General features: G+C 43.6%; 1 pseudogene; it reads right to left on the reverse strand.

The window, feature by feature from the left end:
- Window positions 1–14,336, reverse strand: part of LOC116406442 — a 954,163-nt pseudogene that overhangs the window by 113,780 nt on the left and 826,047 nt on the right.

Genomic DNA, 14,336 nt, shown 5'->3' on the forward strand with positions numbered 1-14,336 from the left:
GTACAGAACTCACTGTGCCTCAGTGGGAAGCAAATGGCCACATAGCGTTCTAGAGCCATCACCCCAAGGTTATAAGCGGTAACTTTATAAGACGCCGAAGACAGCATGACTATGGCATAGCAAACGTGGGCCGGGAGCCTCATTGGGAGATAACTAGTGATTATAGCCAAGTAAAGCGTCATGACCAGATAGACCACGTCATTAATAAGCATGTGGGCGAATAGGACGTAGCGAGAGTTTTCCCGCAGGGAAGGTTTGGTGAAGAAAACGGTCAGAATGATGGTGACTAAATAGGCGAAAAAGAAAAGGCAAACGAGGACGGAAACAAAAAAGGTTGTGCGAATAATAACGCCCAATTGGCTGTTGGTGGGGGAGACTTGGGTGGTGTTGCCGGGGGCGCTGGTAACGTTCCACATGGCGTTGGGCCGAAGGGCTCCGTCCTGCTGTGTTGGGTTGGACTTAGGTTCCAGGCCTGGAGAGAAGGGAGGAAATATTTTTAGTTTAAGGTCGTACCCAGTGTTAATTGTGTTTGTGTTTGTGTTGCTTTATCCTAACAGGGAGCTCTGGAATGTTTACAAATAGATCCTACAAATGTATCTGTGTGTTACACAGGCCTGTTACATGCACACCCTCAGCACCTTCCCCTGTTCTGCCCCTGGGTTCCCAATGTGTCAAAGCATTAGCAATAAACAGTGCTGCCTTTACTTAACCTTTACTTCCTACCCCAAACCTCTACTGTCTACCCTAAACCTATGCTGCCTACCTTGAACCTGTGCTACTTACCCTTAACCTCTGCTGTCTACCCTAAACTTCTGCTACCCTAAACTGACACTGCCTACCCTGAACCTCTGCTGCCTGCCCTGAACCTGTGCTGCCTACCCCAAACCTCTGCTGCCTACCCTTAATATCTGCTGCCTACCCTGAACCTCTGCTGCCTACCCTTAACCTCTGCTGCCTACCCCAAACCTTTGCTGCCTACCCCAAACCTCTGCTGCATGCCTTGAACCTGTGCTGCCTACCCCAAACCTCTGCTGCCTACCCTTAACCTCTGCTGCCTACCCTTAAGCTCTGCTGCCTACCCCAAACCTTTGCTGCCTACCCCAAACCTCTGCTGCCTACCCTTAACCTGTGCTGCCTACCCTGAACCTGTGCTGCCTACCCTTAACCTCTGCTGCCTACCCTTAACCTCTGCTGCCTACCCTGAACCTGTGCTGCCTACCCTGAACCTGTGCTGCCTACCCTGAACCTGTGCTGCCTACCCTGAACCTGTGCTGCCTACCCTGAACCTGTGCTGCCTACCCCAAACCTCTGCTGCCTACCCTGAACCTGTGCTGCCTACCCTTAACCTCTGCTGCCTACCCTTAACCTGTGCTGCCTACCCTGAACCTGTGCTGCCTACCCTTAACCTCTGCTGCCTACCCTTAACCTGTGCTGCCCACCCTTAACCTGTGCTGCCTACCCTGAACCTGTGTTGCCTACCCTTAACCTCTACTGCCTACCCCAAACCTCTGCTGCCTACCCTGTTTTGCATCCCTTGAACCTGTGCTGCCTATAAAAAGCATTTACTGCCTCCTCTATAAACTGCCTGCCTTAAATCTGCCTTCTCTGAACCTCAAAAAAGATCTCTGTGAACACTAGAGTAGCTCTAGGTTCTTAGGTTCCAGGCCTGGAGAGAAGAGAGGAAATATTTTTAGTTTAAGGTCGTATCCAGTGTTAATTGTGTATGTGTTTGTGTTGCTTTATCCTAACAGGGAGCTCTGGAATGTTTACAAATAGATCCTACAAATGTATCTGTGTGTTACACAGGCCTGTTACATGCACACCCTCAGCACCTTCCCCTGTTCTGCCCTTTGTTCCCAATGTGTCAAAGCATTAGCAATAAACAGTGCTGCCTTTACTTAACCTTTACTTCCTACCCCAAACCTCTACTGTCTACCCTAAACCTATGCTGCCTACCTTGAACCTGTGCTACTTACCCTTAACCTCTGCTGCCTACCCTAAACTGACACTGCCTACCCCAAACCTCTGCTGCCTACCCTTAACCTCTGCTGCCTACCCTGAACCTGTGTTGCCTACCCTGAACCTCTGCTGCCTACCCTGAACCTCTACTGCCTACCCTGAACCTGTGCTGCCTACCCTTAACATCTGTTGCCTACCCTTAACCTATGCTGCCTACCTTGAACCTGTGCTACTTACCCTTAACCTCTGCTGCCTACCCTAAACTTCTGCTACCCTAAACTGACACTGCCTACCCCAAACCTCTGCTGCCTACCCTGAACCTCTGCTGCCTACCCTGAACCTCTGCTGCCTACCCTAAACCTCTGCTGCCTACCCTAAACCTATGCTGCCTACCCTAAACCTCTGCTGCCTACCCTAAACCTCTACTGCCTACCCTAAACCTATGCTGCCTACCCTAAACCTCTGCTGCCTACCCTAAACCTATGCTGCCTACCTTGAACCTGTGCTACTTACCCTTAACCTCTGCTGCCTACCCTAAACTTCTGCTACCCTAAACTGACACTGTCTACCCCAAACCTCTGCTGCCTACCCTTCACCTCTGCTGCCTACCCTTCACCTCTGCTGCCTGCCCTTAACATCTGTTGCCTACCCTAAACATATGCTGTCTACCTTGAACCTGTGCTTCCTACCTTTAACATCTGTTGCCTACGCTTAACCTCTCCTGCCTACCCTAAACTTCTGCTGCCTACCCTTAACCTCTGCTGCCTTCCCTGTTTTGCATCCCTTGAACCTGTGCTGCCTATAAAAAGCATTTACTGCCTCCCCTATAAACTGCCTGCCTTAAATCTGCCTTCTCTGAACCTCAAAAAAGATATCTGTGAACACTACAGTAGCTCTCTGACTTGTGTATGGGCAGCTTTAGGGCCCATGGTGGTTCAACCAGAGTTATTTATGTTGTACATTCAGCCTTCTTCCTGATGTGTTTTACCAACAAAGCTTGATGCGCTTCCACTTGACTTTTTACCTATTCTGTTGGTCAGTGTGTCTACGACCCTGACTGTTTTTGACGCTGAACCTGTACTGCCTTTTCTCTATTTCTTGGACTGGAAACCAGAGAGCTGCACGATTTGCCCTTGCCTCTGCCTATCTGGAGCAGCGGTACTTGTGGTTCTACTCTCTCAAGCCCACTGGTTGCCAAAGCAGCTGCAGGAGAAAAACATTGGAGAACAACATGGGGGTCAATATCGGTTTTTAGGGTCTCTTGTTCACCTATGGCTACCCGCTGCTCTCAGCACTAGGGCATATCTCCAATTATATATAGAGGCAGTTCACTATAGTTCTAAGTCTTCAACTCACTTACTGTCATGTTCAACACTAACTGCCAACAACTCGTAATAATCTTTGGTGGCTCCAACTTCCATTGTTTGTTGTTTGTCCCTGAATGCTCCCACTCACAAGGGGCTGTGGGTCCCTACAAATTCACCTTTTGGGGCAGCAAGTAGTGGGGCAACCTCTTAGCCTAAGACTTCAGCTCTTCTGCTTATATAATAGAATACATATTACAGAATAGACTTGGTTTATGGTGAAGTTACTAGTAGTAGGTGAAGGCTTACATGGCTTTTTCTACTGAGGTTCAAACCTGGGGTGTTAAACACCCAGAACCAGAGTGTGTGTCCAACAACCTAACAAAAACATCTAATAATTGTTGTATTATATGACATATTTTATTCATGTTCTTCCACCCCCAAGTATGTTTACGTGTGATTAAAGGCCTATTTCTTTGGGGTGCCAGCCTTTCTTTGGGGTGTATGACCATCCACTCCCCTGGGTGAAAGTTTGGGGCTTGGCACCCAAAACCCACGTTTCTACAGGAGAGCATTGTGTATGTGAGTGTATAGATTGGTAAGTTGTGTGTGCTGGGTTTACTTGGAAGGGTTGAACTTGATGGACTCTGGTCTTTTTTCAGCCCTATGTAACTATGTAACTACTGTATATATGTGAGTATCTGTTCAGTTTTTGATCTGGGATTCTTCGTTGTTTCTCCACCCTTCTGCTCTACCCTGAGATGAGTCTTATTGTACATACAGTATATGTAACTATATTGCCCTATGTCCCTAACAAACTGCTAATTCACCTCTACAAAGTTGCCCTTTCATTGCTGGATTTCCCCCCTGGTGGAACCAAACTCTGCTGATGCCCCCTTAGAAATCACAGATATGAATGTGTTCATCTTGCTCACCTGTTGGACATTCTGAGCCTTTATAATTGGTGGGTTATCCCTTCAGCAGGAAGAAGTGGACAATATTTAGGACGTTTTGCCTCTTCACTGCATCTCCAAACCTTCTGTACTTTGCATCTGGTGCTCTGGGGCAGGAGCCAAGTTTAATTGCTTCTCTAGTCACGATATGGAAAATACCACCCCGGTGGGTGAATGCTCCTTAGTGCCAACTCTGCAACACAGATATGGTCTCAATGGTTAAAGACCAAACAAGGTATGACTTGGTGGTGAAATCCTCTGAAATTCTCAGGTGCAGTCTGGGTACCAAGTTAGTTCAGCAAGCGCTGTAGGGAAACCGCCCGAGCACATGAACTACGCAAGCATTGTGGCTTTTATATAAATGGCAGCTCCCTTCCCTGGAGGTTCTTCTATCCACTTGGGTTTCCTCTAGAATTCCCAGACCTATGAACGACAGCTCTGATGTTTTCTAATGAGACAGTTTTGCTAACAAGCAGCTAACATGCAGTTTCATGGGGTTTGGGGATCCTTCCAAAAGTAGGTTCTTGTATTGTTCCATTTGCAAATATCATCTTGTATAACTAAAACATCTCATATAAATTGCTTGTTGACTCCACCACGTACCCATAACTCTATTTGTAAGTGACACATGGTATCTTCTGAGATATCTGGAGGCCCTCAGAACAATTTGGGCCCTGCTGATTCCATCCCAGTGGGCGAGACTGACCTTGGATATTAAGCCCAGTACTGAAGAACTTTTTACAGTCAAGGCACAACATTAGCTGGAGCGTGACTGAGTTTACATTACCTGGTCCAGTTCTAATCAGTATGACTATGGCTGATATTCCCCATGGCAGTGGCCAAGAGGCCTTGGTGAGAAGCAAGGCCAAAATGTAAATGACACATGACCAGATAAGCTTTGGGAGGGTGGCGGATATTACACTGAGTGAGCACAACATTTTATATCTGTCAAATGAATCTCCTTAAGTGTAGCTAAGCTATAATTCAATGGTCCCCAAGATTTTTTGCACCACAGACCGGTTTCAAGTATTTTTCCAAGGATTGGGGGTGGGGACATCCCCCACCGCTTAGCATGGACCTTTAAGTGCTTTGGTCCTTGTCGCGATCAGTAGAAAGCTGTGTAACACATCCTGGAGCTGGGATCACAGGTAATTGGGACCAGAGGTGGCCTGGTTCAGCACAGCCCTAGGCCCGGCACCAGTCCGGGACCCATGGTTGGGGACCCCTGCTATAGTTGTTAGGAGCACACTGAGCATGTGCAGTGCCGCAGGCACCAGGGAGGTGTTGACCATGATCACAAAGACTTGGGGCTTTGGGAAGTAACTTTTGGCTGTCCACCAACAGCAATCCCAAACACTTTTCTGCCTTTTGGCTGAGATCAAGTGTAGTATCTGGTCTTGAAGGTGAGAGGGGGGGACATCCTAGCTAAGGGTTGGGTGCCTTTGGCCCCTTCACTGATGAGGCAGATGGAGCCCAGGAAAGTGTCCCAGGCCTTGCCAAACCTGTGGTGCCAGATGAAGACCGGTGATGAAGAAACACCAGGAGCAATGGCACTTTTCATTTGCACTATGCACTTTTACCAGAGCCTTTTGGCATTGGAGGTGAAGACATTTTACCTTCAGTCCAGAGGCTGTATACAGCCACACCTTTTAATGAATTTTACGATTATTATTTTTTTTACTCTATTAGGAGTCACTATGGCACTTACGTATGTCTTCCACTTGGATCTGGTGCAATAGGCTCTGGGTCAAAAGCACAGATATGGGCTGGTGTATGGCATTAGGCTCTTTCTACCCGACCCCCTTTCTGCTTTGGGACCTTGGAGGTCCATTAGTTGTTTCTAACCCCTTGTAAGCTTTGAGCTGGAGGTGGAAGGGCAAAGGGGGCCATTGGCTGGGGAGGTTGGGGGATAATGTGGCTTACCATAGACTCTATGATAATTTTTGCACCGTTTGGCCAGGTGACCCTGGAGATTGAACAACTGGACTTTTTTATGGCCAAGTCATTGCGCCCTTGTTGCACTGTGTTTGTGTATTTACAGTGGCACATTTTGCACTTTGGGCTAAACATTAATCTGTAAAAATGGCCCCTTTATTGGAGCTCCCTATAGATCCTCTCAGGTCCCTGTCTGTGTTTCAAATGAGGGGTGGGCATGTCCCTGTCAGAAGCACAGTAGGAGGGGGAGAGCCAATCACAGCCCTGCACTCACACAAACACAGACAGGCTTCAGTTCCCTATCAGGTCAGCCTAGCTGCTGATTGGTTCCTATCCTACAGGGCCGCCGCCCCCCTGAACAGCCTGGGAAAGAAGGCAGCAGGAAGTGGAACAGATGGGCGGGGCTAGTGGGGTTTTAACGCTAATGTCGGAAACAGGAGCTGAAATCAGACATCTGATTGGTTGGTATTGTAGCATGGTTACGACTACAGCTGACACCCCTGAATTGTGATCTGTTATAGGAAAAGCTAATACCCCAAATACCCTACCCAATCCAATTACAGGTATGGGATCTGTTATCCGGAAACCCGTTATCCAGAAAGTTCCGAATTATAGAAAGGCCACCTCCCATAGACTCCATTATAAGCAAATAATTCTAATTTTTGAAAATGATTTTCTTTTTCTCTGTAATAATAAAACAGTACCTGTACTTGATCCCAACTAAGATATAATTACCCCTTATTGGGGCAGAACAGCCCTATTGGGTTTATTTAATGGTTAAATGATTCCCTTTTCTCTGTAATAATAAAACAGTACCTGTACTTGATCCCAACTAAGATTATAATTACCCCTTATTGGGGCAGAACAGCCTATTGGGTTTATTTAATGGGTTAAATGATTCCCTTTCTCTGTAATAATAAAACAGTACCTGTACTTGATCCCAACTAAGATATAATTACCCCTTATTGGGGCAGAACAGCCCTATTGGGTTTATTTCATGGTTAAATGATTCCCTTTTCTCTGTAATATAAAACAGTACCTGTACTTGATCCAACTAAGATATAATTACCCCTTATTGGGGGCAGAACAGTCCTATTGGGTTTATTTAATGGTTAAATGATTCCCTTTTCTCTGTAATAATAAAACAGTACCTGTACTTGATCCCAACTAAGATATAATTACCCCTTATTGGGGCAGAACAGCCCTATTGGGGTTTATTTAATGGTTAAATGATTCCCTTTTCTCTGTAATAATAAAACAGTACCTGTACTTGATCCCAACTAAGATATAATTACCCCTTATTGGGGCAGAACAGCCCTATTGGGTTTATTAATGGTTAAATGATTCCCTTTTCTCTGTAATAATAAAACATACCTGTACTTGATCCCAACTAAGATATAATTACCCCTTATTGGGGCAGAAACAGCCCTATTGGGTTTTATTTAATGGTTAAATGATTCCCTTTTCTCTGTAATAATAAAACAGTACCTGTACTTGATCCCAACTAAGATATAATTACCCCTTATTGGGGGCAGAACAGCCCTATTGGGTTTATTTAATGGTTAAATGATTCCCTTTTCTCTGTAATAATAAAACAGTACCTGTACTTGATCCCAACTAAGATATAATTACCCCTTATTGGGGCAGAACAGCCCTATTGGGTTTATTTAATGGTTAAATGATTCCCTTTTCTCTGTAATAATAAAACAGTACCTGTAATTGATCCCAACTAAGATATAATTACCCCTTATTGGGGCACAACAGCCCTATTGGGTTTAATTAATGGTTAAATGACTTTTAGCAGGCTTAAGGTACGGAAAGACCCCTTATCTGGAAAACATCAGTTCCTAAGCATTCTGGATAAAAGGTCCCATACCTGTAATATACATTTTTCTTCTAAATAAATCACTCTTTTCAACGTTGCCATATATTACTCATTACCTGCTGTTTAACTCTTCCCCCCCCGCTGAATAATTCCGGACCTTTAATGATGAAAGTCTCTCAGCACAGACACACAAAGCTGCCGGCAGGGCTTCAGGGATCCCGGGCTCGTGGCCCCCAGTGGGACCCATTAAACCAACGTTAGCAAAGCCAGTACTAATGGGGCTCATTAAGGCAATTAGGCTGGCACCTACAGGCTGTTATTTATCCGCACACAGCAGGTTGGAAGATGGTAAACATGTTTAATTTAGCTGGGGAGCTCCCACGGGTGCCATAGAGTGTCAGCTCTACGTACCAGTAAGTGAAATGGGCAGGTGTGGCCCCTGCGGAGATATTCCCCTGCCGCGTGGCGTTTAGTTCTACTTCATCACACAGTCACAGAGCGTAACAAGCTGAGTGTATGAGACGAATGCAATGTACAGGCACGGGTGTAATGGTACCCCAGTCTGTAGCCTGATGCTGAGCCCCAATTAAAGTGCAAGCCTGGCCTTAGGGTCGGGCAGAGGGGGTGTTTGTTATTGGGGCCCCGAAAGAACCTATTGTGTTGTGTTCAGTATATAAATTAGGAACAATATATAATATCACATGACTCACACGGTGCACCAAGGTACAGCACATTCAATTTATAGGAAAAGGTGCAGCAATTCTATATTTAAAGAACTAAACCCTAGAAACAAATGTCATATTTTATATATTGAGCTAAATGCACCAGCCTAAAGGTTCGACATCTAACAGGAATGATCCAGGTCTTCAAAGTTGTCACAGGAGCTCTTGGACCTTGTTTGTAGTGTCAGTGGCACTGCACATGCTCAGTGGGCAGCTGTTGAGAAGCTAAGCATAGGGGTCGTTATAAGGGGCAAACTGCCATGTAATTAGAAATGTAATTAATTACTAATCAGCTTTATATTGTGACATTTATATTGTATATATACCGTATATACAGGTATAGAACCCATTATCCAGAATGCTCGGGACCAAGGGTATTCCGGATAAGGGTTTTTTCTGTTATTTGGATCTTCATGCCTTAAATCTATTAAAAATTTAATAAAACATTAATTAAACCCAATAGGGCTGTTCTGCCCCCAATAAGGGGTAATTATATCTTAGTTGGGATCAAGTACAGGTACTGTTTTATTATTACAGAGAAAAGGGAATCATTTAACCATGAAATAAACCCAATAGGGCTGTTCTGCCCCAATAAGGGGTAATTATATCTTAGTTGGGATCAAGTACAGGTACTGTTTTATTATTACAGAGAAAAGGGAATCATTTAACCATTAAATAAACCCAATAGGGCTGTTCTGCCCCAATAAGGGGTAATTATATCTTAGTTGGGATCAAGTACAGGTACTGTTTTATTATTACAGAGAAAAGGGAATTATTTAACCATTAAATAAACCCAATAGGGCTGTTCTGCCCCAATAAGGGGTAATTATATCTTAGTTGGGATCAAGTACAGGTACTGTTTTATTATTACAGAGAAAAGGGAATCATTTAACCATTAAATAAACCCAATAGGGCTGTTCTGCCCCAATAAGGGGTAATTATATCTTAGTTGGGATCAAGTACAAGTACTGTTTTATTATTACAGAGAAAAGGGAATCATTTAACCATGAAATAAACCCAATAGGGCTGTTCTGCCCCAATAAGGGGTAATTATATCTTAGTTGGGATCAAGTACAGGTACTGTTTTATTATTACAGAGAAAAGGGAATCATTTAACCATGAAATAAACCCAATAGGGCTGTTCTGCCCCAATAAGGGGTAATTATATCTTAGTTGGGATCAAGTACAGGTATTGTTTTATTATTACAGAGAAAAGGGAATCATTTAACCATTAAATAAACCCAATAGGGCTGTTCTGTCCCCAATAAGGGGTAATTATATCTTAGTTGGGATCAAGTACAGGTACTGTTTTATTATTACAGAGAAAAGGGAATCATTTAACCATTAAATAAACCCAATAGGGCTGTTCTGCCCCAATAAGGGGTAATTATATCTTAGTTGGGATCAAGTACAGGTATTGTTTTATTATTACAGAGAAAAAGGAAATCAGTTTTAAAAATCTACATTATTTGATTAAAATGGAGTCTATGGGACACAGGCTTTCCGTAATTTGGAGCTTTCTGGATAACAGGTTTCCGAATAACGGATCCCATACCTGTAGAGACATTTATATCCTTTATATACAGTATATAGTGAGTGGGTCCCTTAGTGCAGGTAAGTGACAGCAGCCCAGGGCCTGTGCATGGTGTTTTTGTGTCTTGTAACAAACAAACATGTAAATAATGGCTCCCAAGAGAGAAAGCTGTACTAATGGCTTATGGGAAAGACCTATGGGGCTGCCTGACCAGCACCGTGGGGCACAGAGGGACCCGGGGCCACTAATGAGAGATTATTTCTTAATATGTAAAGGTGAAACTCTGGGAACATTTTATAATAATCAGATGTTTATGCCCATAAACTGAGATACAATAGAAGCCGTGGATCAGAGAAACTGGGGACAGTGCAGTGACATTGATCTATTGTTTCATTCAAACTATATGGTCATTCTTGAGTTTCTCTCCCAATGCTATTTTACTCCCAATAAGGTTCTTGTTCCCCTTTAAACGAGCTTAGTTTGTGATTGCCAAGTAACTGGTGTATTGCTAAATTTAAAAAGGGATCCCATTCTCAGCCAGAAAACTATAGGCCTGTTAGTCTGACATCAGTAGTAGGAAAGCTTCTGGAAGGGGTAATAAGGGATAGGGTACTTGAATACATTGCAAATCACAATACTAGTTTGTGCCACATGGTTTTATGTGTAACAGATCTTGCCAGACTGATTTAGTCGCCTTTTATGAGGAGGTGAGCAGGAACCTTGATGCTGGAATGGCAGTGGATGGGATCTACTTGGACTTTGCTAAAGCGTTTGATACAGTACCTCACAGAAGGTTCATGGTAAAATTAAGGAATATTGGTCTGGAACATAATGATATTCCTCAACAACAAGCCCTAAACCCAACCTGTAGATATCGGTGGCACTTGAAGAATAAAGATCTGTGGCCATCTAAGCTAGAAGACCTGATTTGTTGAGTGATCTTTTCTTCATATAGAAATGGAATAGTAAGGCAGTTAGTACAAGAATATGCTGTTCAGTTTTGGTCTCCAGTACTGAAACGGGACATGATTGAGTTAGGGCTCTGGCACACGGGGAGATTAGTCGCCTGCGACAAATCTCCCTTGTCAGGATCTGCCGAAATCGCCTGCGCAGCGTGTGCCATCCCACTGGCAACTTACATTTTCGCCGGTGGGATGGTAGTTCGGGGGGATTAGTCACCTGTGACAAGGGAGATTTGTCGCGCAGAAGAGGCGCTTAAGAGGTGACATGATAACTATGTATAAATATATAAAGGGATCATATAATAACCTCTCTAATGTTTTATTTACCAGTAGGCCCTTCCAACGGACACGAGGCACCCACTTCGTTTAGAAGAAGGGAGGTTCCAGCTTAATATTGGGAAAGGATTTTTTACTGTGAGAGCTGTGAGGTTGTGGAATTCCCCCCTGAATCAGTCGTACTGGCTGATACATTAGATAGGTACAAGAAAGGGCTGGATGGATTCTTAGCAAGTGAGGGAATACAGGGTGATAACTCTTAGTACAAGTTGCCCCAGGGACGGGTCCGATTGCCATCTTGGAGTCAGGAAGGTATTTTTTCCCCTCTGCGGCAAATTGGAGAGGCTTCAGATGGGGTTTTTGCCTTCCTCTGGGTCAACTAGCAGTTAGGCAGGTTATATATAGGCATTATGGTTGAACTTGATGGACATTTGACATAGTGACAAGCAAACTGTTCAGGGATGTAAACAGATAACATATAATTCATTATAAAACATTTATGGACAACCCTTAGTTATAGGTTAAGTTATATATTCTTATCCAAAAACAGATTGCCTTGGGCAAGTCCACCAAATATAGACCATTGTCCTCAAGGAGGAACAGCCCCTAAACCAGTTCCCACCCATTACTGGAGAGAAATTCAAGTTGGGTTAAGGTACCACAAAATACATGTACCGACCCGGATGGGTCCCTTCTCTCCATATGAACTGTAGCAATTTTGATTCAAAATGTCTCAGCCCCAGATGTGGAAGTAACATCAGTAATAGCCAGAAAAATACAAGAGTTTAGGGAATAAATTCATTTTTATTGGCTAATTGTCCTGGTAGAGGCTTCCATACTGATCAGCCAACTGAATTCCTAGAAAAGAAATGGAAACACCACTCAAATGAAAAATGTAAAGCTAATAGTTTAACTCTCATTGGGCAGGCCGATGTTGAGAGCTTCTGTTGGAGGTATTGGTCCTCAAATCTGAAATTCGACCAAAACTGAACACCTGGAATTGGACCAGTAGGTTTGGGAGGGGTGTCAAAGGCCTCTATAAATGTGACATCTTCAGGAAATAAACTGATATTCTGATGAGTGTCATGGACTAAAAGACCCATTTTATCTGCATTGATTCTAACTGCCATTGCCAGAGGCTCCATAGCCAAATGAAAAAGTAAAGGGGACATCGGACAACCCTGACGGGTGCCTCAGGTTATATTAAAAACGATGGAGCCAATATGAACCTTTGCCATTGAATCCACATAAAGTTCAGAGATCCATGTAACCATTGCACATTTTGGCCATATTAGGTGCTAAAAAAATCTGTCTGGTCCTGGTCCAGAAAAAAAATCAAACTTAACCGTTGATAAATCACCCCCTTTGTATCTAATATATAGCACCATTGCACATGGAGAACAGGTCTCCCATTGATCAGCTTCAAACAAAACTGATAAAAAAATTCCCTATAATAGAGAGGTCTATGAACCCCAGATCTTTATATAAAGGATACGGACTGCGCCAATAGTCCATACAAAGAAAGAATGGAACATTTATCAATTTGACTGGACATTCAATATGGCGGTTGGTCTATTAATATTAGGGCCTATGGCAATGATGGCATCTAATCCAAGGAAAGAAGAGGGGGTTTGCCACAAATACAGAAGGTGGGGCAGTAGGCGCTGTAGGTTGGATCACCCCAAAATCAAGAGACTACATGAATGAGGCCTACAGATATGGCAGTGGTTGAGAACTGTGAATAAAAAACAATATCACCTTATGACAATGGCACATGGGGTGTTCCGTCACCCATATGGAAGTGTGGGTGCCAAAATGCATGAATTTGCCCTTCCATTCTGGTGCACAGAAATCACCATAAATGTACAGTTGCTCCATTAAAGCCCCCCTATACATTTACTGTGTGATTTTGTATCTACTTACCTACCCATGGTGGTTTCAATGCGCCACAAGGACATCTCCTTTGCTATTTCCCTTAGAGAGAGAGTGTTTGGACAAAGGGTACCACCCCCCATACAATCAATTTAATTCATGATTAAGAACTCCATGCCTCATGTCCATCTCCACTCTTATCATGTCCCTTTCACCTATAGAATATTGCTAAAATATGATCATTTATTGACACAATCACAACATATGTAGGTCTATGTTGACTGGCCCCTCCAGAAACTGTACCCCTCTAGTCCATAATAAATGGAGCTGCCAACCACTCTTGCTCTACCATGCCACCCTGACAGTATCTGCCCTGGCTTTTGCTGACTACTCAAACGAATGACCCTGAACATATTCTTAGTTTTCCAGGTGCCCTCAGCCATGTGACTTGTGCTCTTATAAACCTTAGTCACTCTTTACTGCTGCGCTGCAAGCTCCCCCCCAGCAGCTAATCAGCAGAGCAATGGGAAGGTAGCAAGATAGCAGCTCCCTAACACCTGTATTGCTAAAAATGCTCCCATACCCCACCTAGTGGTATATATGATAAAAGCACTCAATAGTAAAAATCCAAGTCCGGCTCAGCCAAGTCATGACTCCTTTAGTTACAATAGGTTATCTGAATAGGTTATTTCTATTGTGTAGTTCTAGGTTAGCTGAAAGCAATTCTGTTGTGTAGTTCTAGGCTATCTGAAAGCAGTTCTGTTGTGTAGTTCTAGGTTATATGAAAGCAGTTCTGTTGTGTAGTTCTAGGTTATCTGAAAGCAGTTCTGTTGTGTAGTTCTAGGTTATCTGAAAGCAGTTTTATTGTGTAGTTCTAGATTATCTGAAAGAATTTCTATTGTGTAGTTCTAGGTTATCTGAAAGCAGTTCTATTGTGTAGTTCTAGGTTATCTGAAAACAGTTCTATTCTGTAGTTTTAGGTTATCTGAAAGCA

This window comes from Xenopus tropicalis, chromosome 2 (genome assembly GCF_000004195.4).
Source record: "Xenopus tropicalis strain Nigerian chromosome 2, UCB_Xtro_10.0, whole genome shotgun sequence".
In the NCBI taxonomy this organism is placed as follows: domain Eukaryota; kingdom Metazoa; phylum Chordata; class Amphibia; order Anura; family Pipidae; genus Xenopus; species Xenopus tropicalis.